Source organism: Astyanax mexicanus, chromosome 17 (assembly GCF_023375975.1).
Source record: "Astyanax mexicanus isolate ESR-SI-001 chromosome 17, AstMex3_surface, whole genome shotgun sequence".
NCBI classification, from domain to species: Eukaryota; Metazoa; Chordata; class Actinopteri; order Characiformes; family Acestrorhamphidae; genus Astyanax; species Astyanax mexicanus.
Genome location: NC_064424.1, coordinates 34,373,070 through 34,395,815, shown reverse-complemented (window position 1 = coordinate 34,395,815; position 22,746 = coordinate 34,373,070).

Sequence of the window (22,746 nt, the reverse complement as noted above, 5' to 3'; positions counted from 1 at the left end):
TACAGCTTTCTGATGCCTGAACCTCGCTGCAAACATACCATTATTATTATCATTGTAACTTAATTCCAGATATTAACCTTTAATCTGAATCTTCACTTTAATTACATTTTATCCCGAAATTTTGGATCTTAAGTTTGCTTTGTATCTTATAACTAGTACAACTTAATTACATTTCTAAATTTAGGAGGAATTTTATTCTTGATAAAAATTTTTGTAGAACTTTTTTTTCTGGATTCTAAATTCTGAATTTCTATAAATAAATTATAAATTCAATTCTAGTTCCCTTTTCCTTTAAAATTCAGTTTTGAAACAAATTGAAGTGAATTAATTGGAAAGTGAGTTGACTATTTCTACTAAATTGGAACATGTTGTAAAGGTCCACTGACTGGTGTTAGGATATAATTATACCAACAGTATCATTATATATATATATATATATACAGTATTGTGCAAAAACGTTAGGCACCTGTGGAAATTTCAGTAAAAAAAAGCTTCTTCTTCTTCTGTTAAGTAGGTGTTTGTTAGCTCAGTTAAACACTGGCATTACAATAAATACAAACATCAATTTTACAATAATCAGTGATTTTACATAATCCCATTGCTTTTGCTCAACCTAATAAAAATAGTAATTTAAACTTTAAGTGGGATAAATATTAATAAATAAAAGGTCAATGAAAAGTGACCACTTCTAATCTGAACACACTGTGAGTTTAAATTATGATACACTGCTAAAAAAATAACATTAAATCTTTTGCATATTCATAGCAGCTAAATCTTTATGTAAAAGATTTTAGATTTTAGTTTCAGTGCATTTTTATTGGCTCTATATTCTCACTGTTTGAATGATTCCTTGTATCTCCATTTTGTGTTGTTGATGATGTTGATTTAGATATTAGGGGGTAAACAGCTTTCCCAGGCTGGAAACCCCAAACTCCATCATTCTGCCAGTGTTTACCATGTTAACCACTCTGAACTGCACTCTGAGGTCCATCAGACCATGACCACGCTAAGATCCACGCCTTCACCCAACAAGAAATACGTCCTCATTTCCAAATGTCATCAGCATGATACTTCAGCGTCAACAAAGCGTGATGAATGCAGTATTTCCACAGTGTTTGAGTTGCGTGTTGAGTCAGGCTGTGCCGTTTGCTAATTAATTACCCTCTCGGGCTCTTTGTGAAGGCACTGTCTGCGGCGGGTGGGGCATCCTCGCCATGTTTACTCCACCGAACCCTGCATTAACCTGAAAAAAACTGGAGGAAGCTTCGGCATGAGTGGAAAGTCCAGAAAGTTTACAGTAGCAGGGCTGTATCACTGCCTAACTCAAACTGAACTACAGTAAAATTATGGTTATTATATTATAATGTAACTCAAACTGAACTACAGTAAAATTATGGTTATTATATTATAATGTAACTCAAACTGAACTATAGTAAAATTATTGGCACTGTATCACTAAATAACTCACACTGAACTACAGTAAAATTATAGGTATTATATTATAATTTAACTCAAACTGAACTACAGTAAAATTATAGGTATTAAATTATAATGTAACTCAAACTGAACTATAGTAAAAGTATGGGTATTATATCATAATGTAACTCAAACTGAACTACAGTAAAATTATGGGTATTATATTATAATTTAACTCAAACTGAACTATAGCAAAAGTATGAGTACTGTATTACTACCTAACTCAAACTAAACTATAGTAAAATTATGGGTATTATATTATAATGTAACTCAAACTGAACTATAGTAAAAGTATGGGTACTGTATTACTACCTAACTCAAACTAAACTACAATATAATTATGGGCACTGTATTACAATGTAACTCAAACTGAATTATAGTTTAATTATAGGTACTGTATCACTGTCTGACTCAAACTGAACTATAATACATTTTTGGAAATTGTATTACAATCCAGCTTAAACTGTATATTTGTAAACATATAGGTAATGTATTACAATCTAACTCAAACTGTAATATCATGACAGGAGTGCAGGATTTTAATCTAACTCAAATTTCCTATAGTAAACTTATGGGTACTGTAGTACAATCAGAGTTCCTGCAGGTCCTTAAAAAGTCTTAAAATGTGTTAAATTAAAATACTGGTAAATAAGGTCTTAAACTGTCTTAGATTTACTGGAAATTTGCTGTAGGTATTACAGTTTCAGACGGTGTGTTTAATGCCGGTGGGAAAATGCAGTGGCCCACCGTGAACATCTAATCCGGGGTAAGAAATAACGTTAGCGGAGAGCTAGCTAATATTAGCGGCGAGCTAGCTAGCATACTAACATTAGCAGCAAGCTAGCTACATTACTGAGGAGAGAACTAAAGTGTTAGTAGTACTATTAGTATTATAAACATCATCACTACAATTTAATTGATCATTTCTTATTTTTTTCCATATATGCAGGAAGTTACAAAAGAGCTCATGCAACTTACATATGTTATGTTGGCTCTGTTTTGCATCACAAATAAAACCAAAAAAAAAAAAAAATGATAACAAATGGGAAAGATTAAGTTTTGATTTTCAATACAATAAATTATTTTCTCCCAAAGAAATTATGACTACATTTTGGGGTCTTAAATTATATTTACTGAGGTCTTAAAATGTCTTGAAAAGCATAACATTTTAAAATTACCTTTAAATTGGTGCAAGAACCCTGACAATCTGACACAAACTGAACTAATAAAATTATAAGTGGGGTATCACTACCTAATGCAAAAAGTACAATAGTAAAATTATAGGTACTGTATTACTTTATTTTAACTCAAACTGTACTATATAAAAGTATAAATATTGTATTACAATCTGTAGAGAAATTCTGAAATTATTGGTACTGTATCAAAAACTGAACTACAGTTAATTTATGAATACTGAATCACAATCTAACTCAATCTGTACTGTAATAGAGTTATGTGGTCTCACTACGAACGGAAACTATATTATGGTAACATTATAGCTACTGTATCACAACATAAATCAAACTGAACTATTGCAAAATATGTTTACTGTATCACGATTAAACCTAAAATGTACTATAGTGACACAATGGATATCTCAAACTGCACTATAGTAAAATATACTGTAGCACAATCATATTTAAACTGAACTATAATACAAATATGGATTTGCAAATATTGTGATTCAACTTAAACTGAACCATAGTAAAATATTCTATAGCACAATCTAATTTAAACTAAACTATAGTAAAGATATGAGTACTGTATTACAATATATCTTAATTAAAAGTGTAGATTTAGAACTTACACCACAGGGCAGACTCTCTTGGGCATCTTTATTGTTATGTGTTAAATGTAACTGTTAAGAGTAAAAAAAATAAAGTGAAAGTTCATATTAGTTTAATTTGTTTTGTATGATGTAAGGTTGTGTAATGTGGTGACTAATTGTATTTTTTAAGTCTATACTGTTATAAAATATTCCTCAGAGGTTTTTTTTAAAATGAGGCCATCAAAGAAAAGACTCACATATGACTGTTTTTTAATACGTTGTAGTATTAATTAAGTTACACACTTTGCTTCCAACATTCTTACATCAGCACCACTGCTGTCACTAAATGCAATCAAATCTTCACAGCAATGCTTCACAATTTAGTAAAAAGTCTTTCCTGGACTGTAGAAACAGTTGCTCCAACACAAGCAGAATATATTCTTTTTAATACCCGTGATTTTAGGAGAAACCAAGAATGATCATGTGTACTAATACTGTAATTGTGTCCATATAATATAAAGACAAAATACAAGATTCCCACAAAGCATGCTGTTCAAAACTAAATTAACATAAAACAAACAAGCTGCTGGTGGAATTAATCATATTTGCTGGGGTGCTATCATCAGCTACTTCTTCAGCATGGGAAATTCTTTATCTTTTTTTTTTTTACGGCACTTATGTATCACGTCTATTTTATTATCTAATCTGTACTGTATACATGCTAAAACCACATGTTCAAGCTGAAGGTAATCGGCACTTAAAGGAAGGAACACTTAATAAGTGCTGAACTCAAAGTGAACGCAAAACAAAAGCAGATTAAACAATAATTTTACAGAAATGTGTCAAAACTCTGAGAGTGTCACTTTCCCATATAATCCTTTTGCTGAAAATACAGCATCCACTCTCAGCAAAAGAATAATATAAACACTCATTACCAGCTAATTCAGTGTACTCAAGCTCCTCTGGTTAATAAGCAGTGTGAGGTCATAAGGTATAGCCAGTGTGACTACAGTTCCTACCAGATCTTTTAATCGTTCTGTTTAAAAGAGAAATATTGTGCTGCAGATGTCAAGGTTTTTGAGTTCCAATTCTTATTTAACAATGTGAGCTTTATCTGCCTGTTTTTTTTACTGTTATAACACTACTATTCACTTTGTATACATGCTGATGGTATGTAGCTTATCTCTGACAAACTGTACACAACCATTTAAAGGTTTACTATCAAGCTCAGAGTGGTCTAGCAGACTATGGTCCTATGAGTATAGCCCAGCAAGAAGATGACAGTTGGAATGGAATTAAGTTTCATTAAGGTATGTTTAAAGAATAGCCATTATTATTATAATATTAGAATAAAAAGAGAACTTTATTGGGGGAACTGTACAAATTGAAATGATCCTAGTATCTTGTTGGGCACCTCTAGCCTGGATACAAGATAAGATACGGTTGGGCATGGAGGCATTTAGGTTCCCCCACAGATGTTGCAGCTGGGCGTGTAGATCCTGCACACATGTAGGTTGCTGGTGTATTAGCTGGTCTAATAAATGCTTGTTTGAGAATACATCAGGCCAAGGAAATGCTGCAGTCTGGTGGAAACATTTTAGGAAAACCCTTGCTGTTTGTGGGCAAGCAAATTCAATGAGAGGCAACATATGTGGCCACAGGATGTCTTGCACATATTTCACATGTGCTTTTTGTGCCCCTCGTAACACTACTAGGGGGTGACCGATTGTCATATGCGATGGATTACCTGATCATCACACTAGCAGGTGGAGCAGTGTTTCACTCCACGGCAAAGGCAGGATGACCACAGTCCAGGTTTCTTGTTCACAACCCCACTGCAAACAAAGGCGATGCTGGCTGGAAGACAATCTAGATGGTGGGTATTACGTTGAATTGACCATCCTATCCTGTTTTTCTTCCAATGAAGTGCCCCTCTCATAGTCTCTCAACTGAGCCAAATGTTTTTAAAGGTCTCCTTCCATCAAAATCCTCTTGTTCTTGTTCTTTGTGAACTATGGGTCTCTCTGAGTTGTATATGATGCTGCATATAAAATTGTTTCTCAGCCTCCCTTGTCTGAAGTAGCTAGTAAAAGAAAATCCTCAGAAAAACGAGTTGATCAGAGAGACGTTAGGGTGTCTTCGTCAACCAGTGAGTTCATGGCCTCGTCCACCTCGGCTCAGGACCTCCCACAGGCCCCGGGCTGTAGCAGAGCCGACATTGTCTCGTTAGCTATAGGAGCTAACAGCTTTGTTTACTCTGTTTACAGCTTCTGGCTAGTTAACGATAACTATCTTGGCCCAAACACTAAATCAACAAGTCTGAGGTAAGAGTTTAGTAGTGTTAGTTTAGCTGAAGAAAAATTGTCAATGGCGTAGGGAGGGGTTGGGGTGGGTATACATAGCACTAGCACTAGCATTTTACATTGTGCTATATCTTTATAACTAAGGCTGTATATCTGAAAACATTTTGTCCTTTGAGTTTTAGAGCTGTAAATTTGACAGTGGTTGGGGAGGGAATTTTCCAAAAGACAGGTAGGCATTCTCTGCTGCATTTTTGTTAGCCAATCAGAGGCGATATATTTGCATGTATGAATATTCATGATTAAGAGCCCAAATTCTGTCTTTCTTCAGAGACAAGTACTTCAGTGATCTAAAGCAGGGCTAAATAGAAACACTTGAGCACTTTTTTTACATGACATTCGTTCATACTAGAGACCACAACTAGACATTTTAAAATTAATTTAAAAACAGTGGAATGAGACCTTTAAGTGCATAGAAAAGGAATGTTTAGCATTCAACAGTCTCTCACTAAGTGATGCACTACCCAAGAGTAGCCTGATTAATGGTGATTAGTCCTTAGAACTATAGTGATGTCAGATATGGAATGGAATAGTTGTTATACTGTAGATCAGAAATTGAACTTAAAATAGATCCAGCTCTCTGGATAAGTCGGTTCTACTGCACAGCCCAGAGCTACAGGGCTTTTACTCCTCTACTGGATGGTATTTGACATGGGATGGCTTTTAGACTCGTGCACGGTTTAGAGATTAAACAAGCTCTGCATGTGCAACAAACTGGCTTTGCCAATAATGAGTGCTTTGTAAACGTTCTGAACTATATCTGAGCTAGAACTTAAAATTCTACTGAATCCAACCACAGGTTTATAAATGTGTGTTTAAGCACTGATTATTACGGCCGGTCTGTTTGCAAAGGAATAACCACGACTACCTTAAACAATCTGTCTTTATTATCAGAGTACAATGAGCCATTATTACACCCTACGATTGTTCAGACCCGAGTTCTGTTTTAGTACCTTTACTGTGTAAACACACACTCACACACTCACACATTTAGTAGAGGAATCTAATTTCAACTATGAGTTAAACAACCAGCAGCCTTGATTATACAATATCACAAGGACTTAAAGGTTTTAAAATATTAATATTTAACTTTAATAGAGCAGAACATTTTGGAGTAACTATTATTACATGCCTTTAAGGACACCGTACCCACTACTGAGTGTGGTCTAGAGAGGTATAAAGACCCCCAGCATTGGGGTTTCTGTTGGATTTAGTGATGATGGAGCTTCATCTAGTATTTTTGGGACAAGTTGGAGTGGAACTAATTATCCTGCATCAGAACCTGACCTTACTGATGCTCACGTTCCGTCAGGACTGAATACTATCGAATCCTCCTCACAGCAATGTTCCAAAATCTATAGTACAGCCTTTCCAGAAGATTAGGGGCTGTTATTCAGTAAACAAGGACAAACTGCCTCAGGCTGCATGGTCACTCTGGTGGTCTTTAGATTAATGAATGGGGAGCTTTAGATCAGCAGATATGGGACCACCTTCTTCATGCCAAGTGGTGGCTTAGATCAAGAGCATTGCCATCTATGCCTTAGTGCTTAAGCCACACCCCTCTCTGGGAGGGAGGAATGGGCGGAGTGGAAAGGTTCGAAGTTTCTTTGCTTTGACTGGGTCTGGGTTTCTAAGGTGACGCTAATCCTCCTCCTCCACCCAGAGCATAGCTAAAGCCCAAGGCCCAGTCCCATTTCTCATTTGTACCCTACCGCTTAAGTTATAAGAGAATGAGTTTGAACTCCTCCCCCAAGAAATGGGACAGCCATTCAAAAAGCTAATGGTCATAACTTTTAGTTGAGAAAGTATTGTGTTTATGGGTTTGTTTGTTCATATGTGCCAGCATCTTGCTGGTTATTTCTTATAACACTAACAAAAAAAAATCTCCATTTGGAGGCCATCTAGCCTTAAAATGTCACTCTACTTTTCTATAACAACATGAATCTCAACAAAAACTAGAACATCCTACCCCTCTATCCCAACACAAACACAAGACAAACTACCCTTCTATCCTAGCATCAGCTCACCCTAAATTTCTACCCTAACACAAATCAGGACACCATTCTTCTCAATCCCAACAAAACCCAGAACACCATACCCCTCTTTCCTAACAAGAATCAGGACACCCTACTCTATTTCATCAAGAATTGAAGCACCTTACCACTCTATCCCAGAAAGAATCAGCACACCCTACTCCTCAATCCCAAAACACCATACCCTTCTATCTTCCATATTTTATAATGTTTTTTATTTCAAAATTTTCCCATTTTCTCCCCAATTTACACGGCCAATAACTCCCTTGTCACTAGTAATGCCCCAACACACCAGAAGGGGGAAGACTAACACATGCTTCCTCTGATACATGTGAAGTTAGCCATCGCTTCTTTTCCAGCTGCTGCTGATGCAGCATTGCAGAGCAGCCAGCGCACTCGGAGGAAAGCGCAGCGGCTCAGTACATCAGCTCACAGACGCCCTGTGCACACCCTAGGAGTAATGTGGGGAGCTACCCACCCAGAGGGAGCAGAGCCAATTGTGCTGCATGAGCCGGGGTTCGAACCTGCAACCTCCCGCTCATAGTGGCAGCGCTTTAGACCGCTGGACCACTCGGCAAGGATCAGGACACCCTACTCCTCTATCCTATCAAGAATTATGGCACCTTGCCCCTCTATACCAACAAGAATCAGAAAACCTTAGGCCTTTATCCCAGCAAGAATCAGCACACCCTACTCCCAACACAAATCGGGACACCTTTATCCTCAATCCCAACAAGAACCAGAACACCATACTACTTTTTCCTAACAAGAATCAGGACACTCTACTATTCTATTCCATTAAAAATTAAGGCACCTTATGCCTCTATCCCAACACGAATCAGTACACTCTATTCTTCAATCCCAAAATCAACCAGAACACCATTCCCCTCTATCCCTACAAGACTCAGGACACCCTACCCCTCTATTCTATCAATTGAGGAACTTTGCCTCTCTATGCCAACAAGAATCAGCAAACCCTACCCGCTATCCCAACAAGAATCGGGAAACCATATTCCCTCTACCCCAACATGAATTAACACACCCTACTCCTCAATCCCAACAAAGACCAGGACACCCTACCCCTCTTTCCTAACAAGAATTGGGACACCCTACCCCTCTATCCTAAGAAGAATAGGGAAACCCTTACCTTCTATCCTTACAAGACTCAGACTCAAGACTCACCCTTCTCTTTTCCATCAAGAATTGATGCACCTTGCCTCTCTATCCCCTCAAACACCATACAACTCAATCACAACATCAACCAGAACACCATACCCCTCTATCCCAAGATGATTTGGGACACCCTTTCCCTCTATTCCAACAAGAACCAAATTATAAGCTTATTCACCTTTGGTTGCGTTGGATAAACCTTTCTGCTAAATGCAATGTAATGTAATGTCTAACCCAACAAGAATCAATAACCCTACCCCTCTATACCAATAATAATCGGCACATCCTACCCCTGTATCCAAACAAGAACTGGGATACCCCACCCCTCTATCCCAACAAGAAAATGCAATAAATGTGCTGAATAAATAAATTGATTGAGACTATTAATTTGAAATAAGACATAAAAACTTTGACACCATGTAAGTGACAGTTTGTGTGTTTAAATTATGTAGTAAACTTAAAATCCATAACTTGAATAGCTGCATAGATTTATTCATGGATAGATTAAAAATTACATTTTGAACACTATATGTCTAAAAATTATACTTATTGTTATACTTATGCAACTGTTTTATGGTGGCGCTTTCACACAGTTTGTACAATTTTAATAAAAAACACTAACCAGATAACACTGCCCAGTGAGGGCTAGATGAGTACAGTTCTCTGGAGTGATGAAGCTCTATCCAATACTTCTGGGACAACTTGAAGTGGCAGAACTAATTTTCCAGGATCACTATGTGACCTCACCAATGCTCTCACTCTGGGGCTGAATGCAATCAAAATCAGTAAATGCTGTCACATCTGTAGGTGGCCAGATACGTTTGGCGATATATTGTGTCTCTTGTTTTTGGTGCTGACTAAGCAATCTTGAGTTCAGTCTGAGGTTATGAAGAACCATTGGAGAACTCTGATTCATCAAAGGCCTCAGAGTGCACCAAAAGTCATTAGAATGTGTCATCTGCCTGTGGCTGATGTTCGAGAGACAGTTCAGTTGTATCTACATGTAGCTGTAACCACAGACACACACACATTTTCCTGTATAACTGTATTGGAACAGCTATAAACCTTTAGGTTGTAGAACATTGAGAATGTTATTGAGAATATTACAAAAAATTTAAGCTTAGATAGTTTCAACTGTCAAGTTTTCTGGACATTCCTTTTCATGTTTTGTAGCATATTTTAAAGAGGGCATTTTATACAAAACTCACACTTTACATGCTTTTGTGTTTCCACTTGGGTCTCGACTGCCTCTATAAACGCTCCAAGAACGAAAACAATCTATCCACCCATGTTCTGTAAATCAGTTGAAAGAGTTTGGTGTCAGGAATCGTATGCTTCTATGAGTTGTTTGGATTGCTTTCTTATTGTGAGGTCACAATAAGGGAATCTGCATACAACCACCCTGCATAGCCCCCCCTCATCCATCAGCCATCACTAGAGCCCCGCCCACTATAGTGGTTGGACAATGAAACTGAAACACCTGTAGTGTGGGAGGTTTCATGGCTAAATTGGACCAGCCTGGTGGCCAATCAGTGGCGTGCACAGACATTTTGAGGGGCAAGTGCTCGGGGGTGGGGGGCTTGGTGGTTGTGCGCAGATTGTCTTCATTTGTTGTACGGGGGGGGGGGTGTTGGTGGGTTTGGGTGCCGGGGGGGTGTTGGTTTTGATGCGCACAGGTCTTAATCAGTTTCAGTTTCAAAAGGGCACTTTGGTTAATAAAGGGCAGAGTTGGTGGTGCTTTAGCACGCCACTATGTGTGCACGCCACTGTGGCAAGTCTTCATTAATTGCACATTGCACCAGTAAGAGCAGAGTGTGAAGGTTCAATTAGCAGGGTAAGAGCACAGGGCTTAAAATATTGCACACAACATTATGGGTGACATACCAGAGTTCAAAAGAGGACAAATTGTTGGTGCACGTCTTGCTGGCACATCTGTGACCAAGACAGCAAGTCTTTGTGATGCATCAAGAGCCACAGTATCCAGGGTAATGTCAGCATACCACCAAGAAGGGCCAACCACATCCAACAGGATTAACTGTGGATGCAAGAGGAAGCTAACCTAGATTGTATCTAAAAACCATAATACCACAGCTGCCCAAATCACGGCAGAATTCAATGTGCACCTCAACTGTCTGTCGGGACAATAAATGATTGTAGTCTAAAACCAGGTGTTTCAGTTTCATTGTCCAACCCCTGTAGATCAATTGAAGTTTGGTAATTTTGGTTGAGAACTTCACACTGTACACAGCAGGATTAGCCAGCAGACTTTGTCTGAAGGAGGGATCTTTATCTACTGTTCAAGGCAAGAGTTTTGTGTTTCGATTGCAAGTTAAACATTAACTAGCTTGTTTGTGCAGGAAAAAAAAAAACGCTCAGCAAATACATGGTGTAACCAGCAAAATTACAGAGCCCTTAAACGGCTCATTCTGAAAGGGACTGTAACTGGCTAGAAAAGAGCTGGTGAGATTTCTTTATGTGAGAGTGATTTTGTGCAAAGAACTTTATGAACATGTTTTGTATAGCCCATAGAGTTATCTAACTTTTATAAAAAAGGGTGACATGCCCCCTTCAAAATGTTACTTTTTTATTGGCAGCAACCTTTTTGGAAAATATTATTTTCTATATTTATACAAATGCACAAAAAATCTTTGATGTCACATTTTATTAATGAAAAATAATTTAGCAGAGTTATCACAGATGTTTTTACTGTATTACATTTTATGTACTGTATTATTATAGTTTTGTGAAAAATGTAAAATGTCTCCACAATAATTTGGTTTGTTGTGTATAAGCTTTGTAATTTATAGCATTATAAGGCTATTTTCCAAAACGTTTCTAAAATAATATTTTTGTAATATTACAGGCAAACGCTGCAGAGACCTCGAAATGAAAAAATGCAGAATGTAACTTTAGTGTTCTTTGTTAGCTGGTTTAACAAAAGGTTTATAAGAATGTTCTTAAATGCACTTTAAGAAGTTCTGAAATGTTCCTGTGAGAAAGTTTAATTAACTTTTTTATTATTATTATTTTTTTAATTAACTCCTCATTGTTCTCTTATGTAGATCAGTCACAGCGTGTCCTTTTATTCAGCATTTGCAGCTCACCATAAACAGCACAGCTTACAATGTAATTAGTGTTCATTTAATGGACTATGCTAGAAGAGCTAGAAGTGATGATAGAGAAAACAGACAGGATATACAGCTCCAATCACGAAAAAGCAGCGTTTCTTGTGTTTTCTTTATCTTTTCTTTTCCTTTATGATTGCAGACAGTATGAAGCACAGACATTTCAAGTTTTATCTGATCAAATTAATTTTATTTATTAATATACATCCATTCCTGCATTTTCAACTTTGTAAAGTTGCCGATCCTTTTAACATCTAAAACATCTAAAATAAACACTAAAATTGTCACGCGGCCGTGTTCTCCTTCCACGCTACCTGACTCCATTTCCCAAGATCCCATGAACAATAACGTCAACAACACACGCTCACCTTCACCCAATCACGTTACGCTCCGACGCTCAGACTCACCTGTGTTCTGAGTTAGTTCCGGTTCATTCCCCTCTAGCTTCCTGTATTTAAGGCGGCCGCTTGTAAACAAACTCCGCGAGGTATTGCTAACTCATGTTACATACTAAGCGTTTTCCTGTGTATTGTTTTTGCCTACTCGTTACGACCCTGTTTTCGGATTATCGGTTTATGTCTTTTGTTTTGCCCTTTCTGGATTTGATGTATGGTTGGACTGTTTCTCGGTTACGAACTCGGACTGTATTTTTGACTACGTCTTCTGTCATCGGTGAGATCTTTATTTGCCTGGCTATTCTGTTAGCAGTATCTGTTAGCTTAACTGCTAATAAAACTGTTTGTATTTTTAACTCGGCTCGCGTCACTCCTCACTACCTGGCGTCACAGAATACCTCGCCAGAAGTGATGGCCGAGTTTAAAGACCTCCAGCAGGCAGTCGGGAATCAGGGGAGGGTTCTCGAACAGCATAGCCAGCTTTTTGAGAGCCTTGCTAACACCGTTACTGCTCTTACTACCCAGCAATCAGATCAACACTCTCAGCTAGCTCAGATAACTGCTAGCCTTCAGGATATCTCTACTCAGCTTGCCCAGCTGAGAGTGGCCACTCCAGCTAGCCTAGCCTCTGCTAACCAGGCCCCGGTTAGCTCTCCTGCTATCGCTCCCGCTTTCGCTCCCTCGGCAGCCGCTTTTCCGGTAAGCAAACCTGATAAATATGATGGTTCGCCAGATTTATGCAGAGGTTTTCTCTTGCAGATGTCACTATTTTTTGCTAATTCAGCAGTTAGTGCCGACGCTGCGCGTATTTCGTTTTTTATATCTCGTCTCACCGGCAAGGCTTTGGATTGGGCTACTGCTATTTGGCCTAGTATTGAAAATAGCCCATACGAGCATTTCCTCAGGGAATTTAAGTTAGTTTTTGATCACCCGCATCATGGACAATCTCAGGGAGAGTTATTGGTTCAGTTACGTCAAGGAAACCGACCCGTGTCTGATTTCGCTCTTGAATTCCGTACTTTGGCTGCTGGTAGTGGTTGGAATGAACCAGCTCTACGCGTGATGTTTCGAAATGGACTCAGGGCTGATGTTTTGGCCGAATTAGCTTGCAAGGATGATGGGCTGCCTTTGGATGAACTTATATCTTTAGCCATCAGACTTGATCAGCTCAAACAGAGCACAGTACCTGGCCGTAGAGCTACTGCTACTTCTCCTCGTTTTGCTACGCCACGCGCATCTGGATTTACTCCACGAACCACACTCAGGGATGAGGAACCCATGCAAGTAGACGCTACCCGTTTGTCTAAAGAAGAAAGAAAGCGACGATTTCAAGCTGGATTATGCTTCTATTGTGGCAGAGCAGATCATGTGTTGCGAGATTGTCAGCTTTGCCCCTCCCGAGTTCAACGCCAAGATACTTCAGGCTCGTCCTACGGTGGGCTCTCCCATGGTTATCATGGCAACCCGGACCGTCCATATGAGCCATCTGCTACTAACTCGGGAAAGCGTGTGGAGAGGATTCCACACGCTAAAGGGGTAAGCCGACTCAGTCCTGATATGTTTTCAAGATCTTTTATTATTTCTGTTGTTCTGTTCTGCCAGTCTTCTTCATTTGTGTTTCCAGCCCTGATTGATTCCGGTGCCGAGGGGAACTTTATACACGAGCAGCTGACCAGACAACTCCAGATTCCGTTCGAACCATTGGAAAATCCTATGAGACTGTCTGCGGTGGATGGGACCCCAGTTGGCCGAGGAGCTGTTTCCCACACCACCACTCCTGTCAAGCTCAACGTCAGCGCTCTGCACTCAGAAGAGATCAGGTTTTTTGTGATGAAGGACACTAATTATCAAATTATATTAGGACTTCCATGGTTGAAAAAACATAATCCCCTGATTTCTTGGTCTAACTGTGAAATTATTTCTTGGTCTCCATACTGTCATGATCACTGCATTACTGTTCCTAAATTAATGATCCAATCTACTACTGTAGAGAGTCCTGGCCTGGAGTCACTTGCACATATTCCTCCTGATTACTCTGATCTGAATGAAGTTTTTAGCAAGTCACGTGCTACTCAACTTCCCCCACATCGCTCCTATGACTGTGCTATAGAGCTTATAGACAATCAGATACCTCCCAAGTCACGTATATATCCTTTAACTCAAACTGAAGAACGTGCTATGGAGGAGTATGTGCAGGAGGCTCTATCTCAGGGGTTCATTCGTCATTCCACTTCTCCTGTAGCTGCATCCTTTTTCTTTGTCAAAAAAAAGGATGGAGGTCTGCGTCCATGTATCGACTATCGACAACTAAATGCAGTTACCAAAACTTATCCCTATCCTCTCCCTTTAGTACCTGTAGCGCTTGAACAACTACGCGGAGCTTCCATCTTCACTAAATTAGATCTCCGCAGTGCTTATAACTTGGTGAGAATTAGAGAGGGTGATGAGTGGAAGACTGCCTTTTTCACCACTAGGGGGCACTATGAATACTTAGTTATGCCGTTTGGTCTCAAGAACGCCCCGTCCGTATTCCAATCTTTCATAAACGATGTACTCCGTGACATGCTAGGAAAATTTGTCATAGCTTTTATAGACGACATTCTAATTTATTCATCTGACTTGACTACACACATTTCCCATGTTCGTGCTGTATTGACCCGTCTTCTCCAAAACCAGCTTTTCGTTAAAGCGGAAAAATGTGAATTTAATCTGTCTACCATTTCCTTTTTGGGTTATGTTATTAGTGCCAGAGGCATTACTATGGATGACAGGAAGATTCAGGCTGTAGTTAACTGGCCAACCCCTAGATCAGTAAAGGAACTACAAAGATTTCTTGGTTTCGCAAACTTTTATAGGAGATTTATTCGTAATTATAGTTCTGTAGCTGCTCCACTGACCAATCTTTTGAAACGGAATGCTAGAAAGCTGATCTGGTCTGAAGAAGCATCAGATGCTTTCTCTTCTCTCAAGGAGGTGTTTACTTCAGCTCCCTTGTTAAAACATCCAGATCCTAAAGAGCCCTTTGTTGTTGAGGTAGATGCATCCAGTGTTGGAGTAGGTGCTGTACTCTCCCAAAATATTGGCTCTCCCAGTAAGATGCACCCTGTAGCCTACTTCTCCCACAAACTCTCCCCAGCTGAACGGAACTATGGTATTGGTGATCGTGAACTATTGGCCATTAAATTAGCTTTAGAAGAATGGAGACACTGGTTAGAGGGAGCACTACATCCTTTCGTGGTAATAACTGATCACAGAAATTTAGAATTCTTGAGATCTATGAAAAGTATGAATTCACGTCAAGCACGTTGGTCTGTCTTCTTTGCTCGTTTCAATTTTGTAATCACTTATCGACCTGGCTCCAGAAACACCAAGGCGGATGCCCTCTCACGAATTTATGAGGAAGATAATGTAGAAACCTCAGAACCCTCTACAATTCTAAAACCAGGTATAGTTTTAGCTCCTATCAGATGGGATATCTCGGAGGAGATCAATCTAATTAATTCTACATCCCCTCCTCCTTTGCAGTGCCCCCCAGACAAGTCTTATGTACCAGACCAGTGCAGAGATAGACTCATTACTTGGGCTCACACTTCTCCTACTTCAGGACATCCTGGCGAGACCCGCACTTTTCAATTATTAGAGAGTCGTTTCTGGTGGGAAAATATGCGATCTGACATCCACAATTTTGTATCCTCCTGTACTGTGTGTGCTCAGAGTAAAACTCCCCGTACTCTACCTGCTGGTAAATTAGTACCTCTGCCCGTTCCTGCTCGGCCTTGGTCTCACTTAGCTGTCGATTTTGTTTCTGATCTTCCTGAATCTATGGGTCAAACAGTTATCATGACAGTTATAGACCGTTTCTCTCGCGGAGTTAGGTTCATTCCTTTTAGTAAAATGCCTACGGCCCTAGAAACTGCTGAAGCCATTTTTACTCATGTTTTTCGTGTTTTTGGTATCCCTGAAGATATTGTCTCTGATCGTGGTCCCCAATTTATTTCTCAAGTTTGGTCTGCCTTTATGAGTAGTTTGGGTATATCTGTTAGTTTATCTTCTGGCTATCACCCTCAAAGCAATGGACAATGTGAGAGAATGAATCAGGAGCTAGGAAAGTTTTTGAGAGTCTATTGTTCTAACAACGTCCATGATTGGGCCAAATTTCTCCCTTGGGCGGAACTAGCTCAGAACTCACTGATCAGTTCCACTACTAAAATGACACCTTTTCAATGCTTTTTAGGATATCAACCACCCATCATGCCCTGGTCAGCCGAACCCTCTAATATTCCTGCGGTAGACGATTGGATGCGTCGGAGCGAGGAAGTGTGGGAGGAGACTCACAGACGCATTGAGGCTGTTTTACAACGGCAGAAACAACAGGCTGATCGCCTACGCCGTGAGACCCCCCTTTACTCTCCTGGTGATCGGGTTTGGCTATCTACCAGGGATTTCCGGCAACCAGACGCTAATAAGAAACTTTCAGTTAAGTATATTGGTCCTTTCAAAGTCATTAAGAGAATTAATGAAGTTACCTACCGTCTCGATCTACCCTCTCACTACCGTGTATGCCCTTCTTTTCATGTGTCTTTATTAAAGCCGGTTATCCCTGGTCCGTTGGATGAGACATCGCTTGGGGCGTCTCCTCCTCCTCCGGTGGCTATGGACGGTGGCCCGGTTTATGCGGTAGAACGACTTTTGGACTCCAGGAGGAGAAGGGGAGCCCTGGAGTATCTGGTGGACTGGAAGGGCTACGGACCTGAGGAGAGAAGTTGGGTTCCGGCAACTGATGTCCTGGATCCTTTAATGGTGGATGACTTTCACCGGTCTCATCCATCCCGTCCTGCACCACGCCCCAGAGGTCGCCCTAGGAGAAGGTCTCCAGGTCCAAGAAGGGGTAGACGCGGTGGTTCTGTCTCTGTCCGGTCCCTCAGTTCTGTCCGCAGTCCCAGGAGGGGTCGTCCCAGGTCCAGGGCTTCCATCCATTCCGTTCCCGTTTCTGGGCCACCTGTTCAGGACTCCGCTGAGGTTGGGGGGGCTGTCTCCTTGTGTCGTCCTCATCCTTCGGATTATTCGGACTCTTTGGAGGGGGGTACTGTCACGCGGCCGTGTTCTCCTTCCACGCTACCTGACTCCATTTCCCAAGATCCCATGAACAATAACGTCAACAACACACGCTCACCTTCACCCAATCACGTTACGCTCCGACGCTCAGACTCACCTGTGTTCTGAGTTAGTTCCGGTTCATTCCCCTCTAGCTTCCTGTATTTAAGGCGGCCGCTTGTAAACAAACTCCGCGAGGTATTGCTAACTCATGTTACATACTAAGCGTTTTCCTGTGTATTGTTTTTGCCTACTCGTTACGACCCTGTTTTCGGATTATCGGTTTATGTCTTTTGTTTTGCCCTTTCTGGATTTGATGTATGGTTGGACTGTTTCTCGGTTACGAACTCGGACTGTATTTTTGACTACGTCTTCTGTCATCGGTGAGATCTTTATTTGCCTGGCTATTCTGTTAGCAGTATCTGTTAGCTTAACTGCTAATAAAACTGTTTGTATTTTTAACTCGGCTCGCGTCACTCCTCACTACCTGGCGTCACAAAAATAGCAATCCTAAAATAGTAAGAGTTCACCTGACTCCTAAAGGTAATGGCAAGTGACACACTGAGTGATTTATTGCATGTTGCTCCAAAAACGCACCAAATATTCGTTAAGAGAATTAGCACATGCCTTTTGCACATTTCAAGATGTACTTTTCCTGTCGTTATGATAGCAAAGACACACTAATTAAACTCGCCCTTAGTTGCTTAAAGATTGCTAAAAAAAAGGGCCCTGTGTTAATTTCTTCCAAAAGCGATCTGGAATAATGATTTGTCTGTTTTATGGTCCATCTCAGATGCCTCAGGTCCCAGAAAAGTTGACGCCGTTTCTGCATGTGGTTAACTTAAAGCTTCTGTTCAGCAGAAGTGTTAAGTGCCATTTCTGAATGCCGATATCAACATTTCCTACACCCCAGCTCTGAGTCAATTCCCCCCAGTCCAGTCGGTCAGTGGACTGGTGAGGTCATATTTGGGACTGGGAATAAAGCCAAAGGTGTCTAAAGCCTACACAACACAAACCGTACTGTCATTACCAGTGTGTGTGTGTGTGTGTGTGTGTGTGTGTTTAACTCCTGTCAGCACTAATGGCTGTTAAGTGACTTATGAATGTGAATAAATAAATGAGCTCATTGAAAGTGCAGTGTTTGCACACACACACACACACACACACACACAAACACACTGTCAGCTATTGTATTGGGTTTTTTGAACAGAGCAACAGTAGCTCTGCTGACACGCAAATGCTGTACCTGTATCTACTAATATAATATATATACTATACACTGTATGTCAAATCAAGTCAAGTCAAATGCTTTTATTGTCATTCTATCTGAGTACAGGTACACAGTGTAATGAAATTACGCTCCTCCAGAACCATGGTGCAACATGAAACAACAACACAATAGACAACATAAAGTGTAACGAATGTGCAACATAGAAATATAACCCTACAATAAATACAACAGACGAGACAGTTTAACAGACAGGACAGTGCAGTACTGATACGGTACAATAAAAAGTGCATAGTGAGGATAAGGTGCAGAGAAATGTAACCTACTGTAAAACAGAGGTGTGCAGTAAGGCCCTTCTAACGCTTTAGAGAGGGGGTGACAATAGGTGCATGTAAATTATTACATAATATTTAATCAGGAAATATAAATTATAGTCATTGTAAGTTATAAGCATATATTTCATTAATTAACTAAAATTAAAACAGTAACTAATACAAAGCATTAGTCTTCGTTTTTCAGTTGCAATATGACGCATGTCTGACTGACAGCTGTTCTAACCAATCAAAGCTTTTTAAAATGGCTTCTGCCCCCCGTACCTGAGTTGCCCCTTCTGATTTTGAGAAGGGTAAAGCAAATGAGTCTTTAAGCAAAGTCCAAGGACAATCTAACCAATCAGATTCATGTATTTCACTATGGGGGCGGGGCCATGGGTGTCTAACCCCTTCTCAGCGTTCTGATGAAGGGGCTACACGTTGGTTACCCGTAAAATGGTGCACATGCTGGATTAATTCAATATTTAGCTAACTATCATGAAACTACGACAGCAAATCAGACCGATATTGTGTCATATTGAATTAAAAACCTTTTTTAAAGGCTGTCCTTCAATGTGAAAATAATTCACAATAATAGGCCGCCTGACTGGTGAGTTTTTGTGTGCCCTTAATGTTTTGGCTGACCTGGCGAACTGTAGCCATACGAATGCATGATCTTTGTTGAACGGCTGTACTTGTAGGAAAATTAAGATTTGAAAAAAAATTGTTGTGGTCTGTTGTACATGGCACTTTTGTCATTTGTAGCTGTATTTGTGGGCTGTTAATGTGCATTAAGTTTATATAACTAAGTCAAGACAGAGAATATGTAGTTATTGTAATATTCATTAACGTTTAGGTCAACAGTAGTAGGGTGTTGCAGAAGGGGTACCCACTATATTAGCTGCACACCACTGCTGTCACATATAGAACATACCCGATCACAGCAGTTACTGAGGAATATAGAACTAAGTGGAATATGGAATTAGCAGCAAATATTGTTGAAAGAGATAGAGATAGTTCCATTCTTTGTGTGCTGAGTATGTTGTGTATGTGTGTGTGTGTAGAGTGATGGGTGGATTCAGTACAGTGTTTGTGTTGGTGTGTGAGGAGTGGTGAGGGCTTTTAGTTCAGTCCTGAGTGTGTGCTCTGGGTGTGTGGTGAAGGGAAGTGAGGGTTCAGCTCCATCTCTGTGAGTTGAGGAGTCTGATTGCCTGGTGGAAGAAGCCGTTGCAGAGTCTGGTTGCGGAGGCTCGGATGCTTTGGTATCTTCTGCTGAATAGTATCAGAGTGAAGAGACTGTGTGTGAGAGATGTGTTTGATCATCCACAATGCTGCCACAAACAGCCATGCAAAGGTCCAAAAGAAGGAAAAGGTCAAGACGATTGTGCTTGAGTGTCTAGTGAGAATAAGTGTTCGTAAGTGCGTAAAGTGAGATAGATAGATAAACAGACAAAAAAAACAGATAAAAAGGCAACACAAATTAAACAAGCCTGCCACTGAACTTGCCCCTTTTTTCCATAATGGTGGTGTGCAGTGGGTGCCCATCATCTTCCATGATGGACAGCAGTTTGTGAGGTGTCCTCCTCTCAGCCACCTTAACCAGTTCAGAGTTCAGTTCAGCACTATACTGACCCCACAGGCCTGAGCAGCTCGTCCAGTCGCATCCAGTCTCTCTTTTTAATGCTTCCACCACAGCATAGAAGAGACAGCTGGACACCACAGTCTGATAGAACATCTGCAGGAGCCTTCTACAGATGTTGAATTTGCGTGTGTATATAAACGTGTATAAGTGTGTATGATTGTGTATAAGCGTTTAAGTGTGTGTAAGTGTGTATATGTGTGCATAAGAGTTAGAGAGTTTATAGGTACGAATAAGTATTTATAAGTATGCATGAGTGAGTGTTTATGAACATGTAAAAGTGTCTATAGTGTCTATAAGTGTGTATAAATGTGTATTTAAGTGTGTTTAAGTGTGTATAAGTGTGTATATGTGTGCATAAGAGTTAGAGAGTTTATGGGTACGAATAAGTATTTATAAGTATGCATGAGTGAGTGTTTATGAACATGTAAAAGTGTCTATAATAGTGTCTATAAGTGTGTATAAATGTGTATTTAAGTGTGTTTAAGTGTGTATAAGTAGGAGACAGTGGGAACAAGTCTGTTTAAGTGTGTGTGTTTATTAGTGTGTCCAAAGAAAAAGGTGCATCTTTCAAACAAAAGTTTTACAAGAGAAGAAAACAACTTCTTATCTTTCAATGAAAATCAGTGTAGAAAAAAATCAGTGTAGAAAAAATTTATAATTTTAGAGAATTTCTATTAATAATTGCATTCATAATGAAAACTTTCACAATGTGAAAGATCACTCTGTTGTTAAAAACGTAGTAAGCGAATAATCGTAGGTGTCTATGTGTGTATTTAAGTGTTTACATGTGTGTATGAGTGTGTGTAAAAGTGTGTGTATAAGTGTGTGTTTAGGTGTGTAAGTGATAACCTCACACAGCACAGCTGAGATAAAGCCTCTCTCTCTCTCTCTCTCTCTCTCTCTCTTTGTGGTAAAACGAGGTGTTAGAGTAACAGGAGGAGAGTGAGCCAGTGTGGAGTGTGTTGGAATGCAGCTCCGGCCAATCAGAGCTCAGGAACTGGTGCAGGCCTGGCCGGAGCAGTAATGAGTTTTAATGCAGCCAATTACCCACAACCCCTCACCCCACACCGCAACATCATCTCCCCATAAAGGAGATGACTGTGCTACGGGTTGGGTTCCCCTCACTGCTAAACCATCTCTGTCTGTGTACAAATATATATATATATATATAATATATAATATATGTTTTGCAATATGTTTAACATGCAATATTTCTCTATATTTCCTTTTCATCTACTATTATTTGCTTATTATTTATTTTTTCACTGTTAGTTCATAATTATATCTTCTCTGACCTTATCTTAGCTGCACTAGATGTATATATTTTATATTATTTTTATATTTTTTATATGTTCTGTAATCTTTTGTATATATAGATTTATTATTATTTGTCTGTATATTTTCCTGACCTGTTTCTCTGTCCTTTCCTCTGTGCTGCTGTAACATTGCAAATGTCCCCATTGTGAGATTAATAACGGATAATCTTATTTTATAAACAGTATATAATATATGTATGCTTGTGTACAGAGAGATGGTATACATTTATACTTTTTTAAAGATAAAAAATATTCTAATTTAAATTTATGAAAATACATGCTTGCAACAGATGTCAAAAAGAAGAATGAATATAACATATATAACATAATATAATGAATGCATATAAAAATGTAATAATCTTACCAGTATTGCTGTATATAATCTGAAGGTAGACGCTCTCTCTGCAGGAACTCTGAAAATAACAAAGATTTGTGTGTGTGTGTGTGTGTGTGTGTGTGTGTGTGTGTGTGTGTGTGTGTGTGTGTGTGTGTGGAGCTCTTTGCAGTAGAGGCCACATGCAGGGCTGCTTTGCACACACTCACACACACACACACACACACACACACTCACACACACACTCACACCCTCAGCTACTGTAGCGTTTCCTTCTTAAGTTGGTTTTACTGAACGCCTCCTCACATTAGAGTGACATTAAAAAGCTCATAACTGATAAATTAGAAAATCACCATAATGGGACGCTCTTTTTCCGGGACAGGTGGGGGTGTGGGGGGGTGGAGGAGTTGGACAGATGGAGGTGTGGTTTAATTGAGCCGTTTCACACCTTCAGATTAAGCTTAATTGAAGTGTCAGGCCGTGCAGTAATTAAG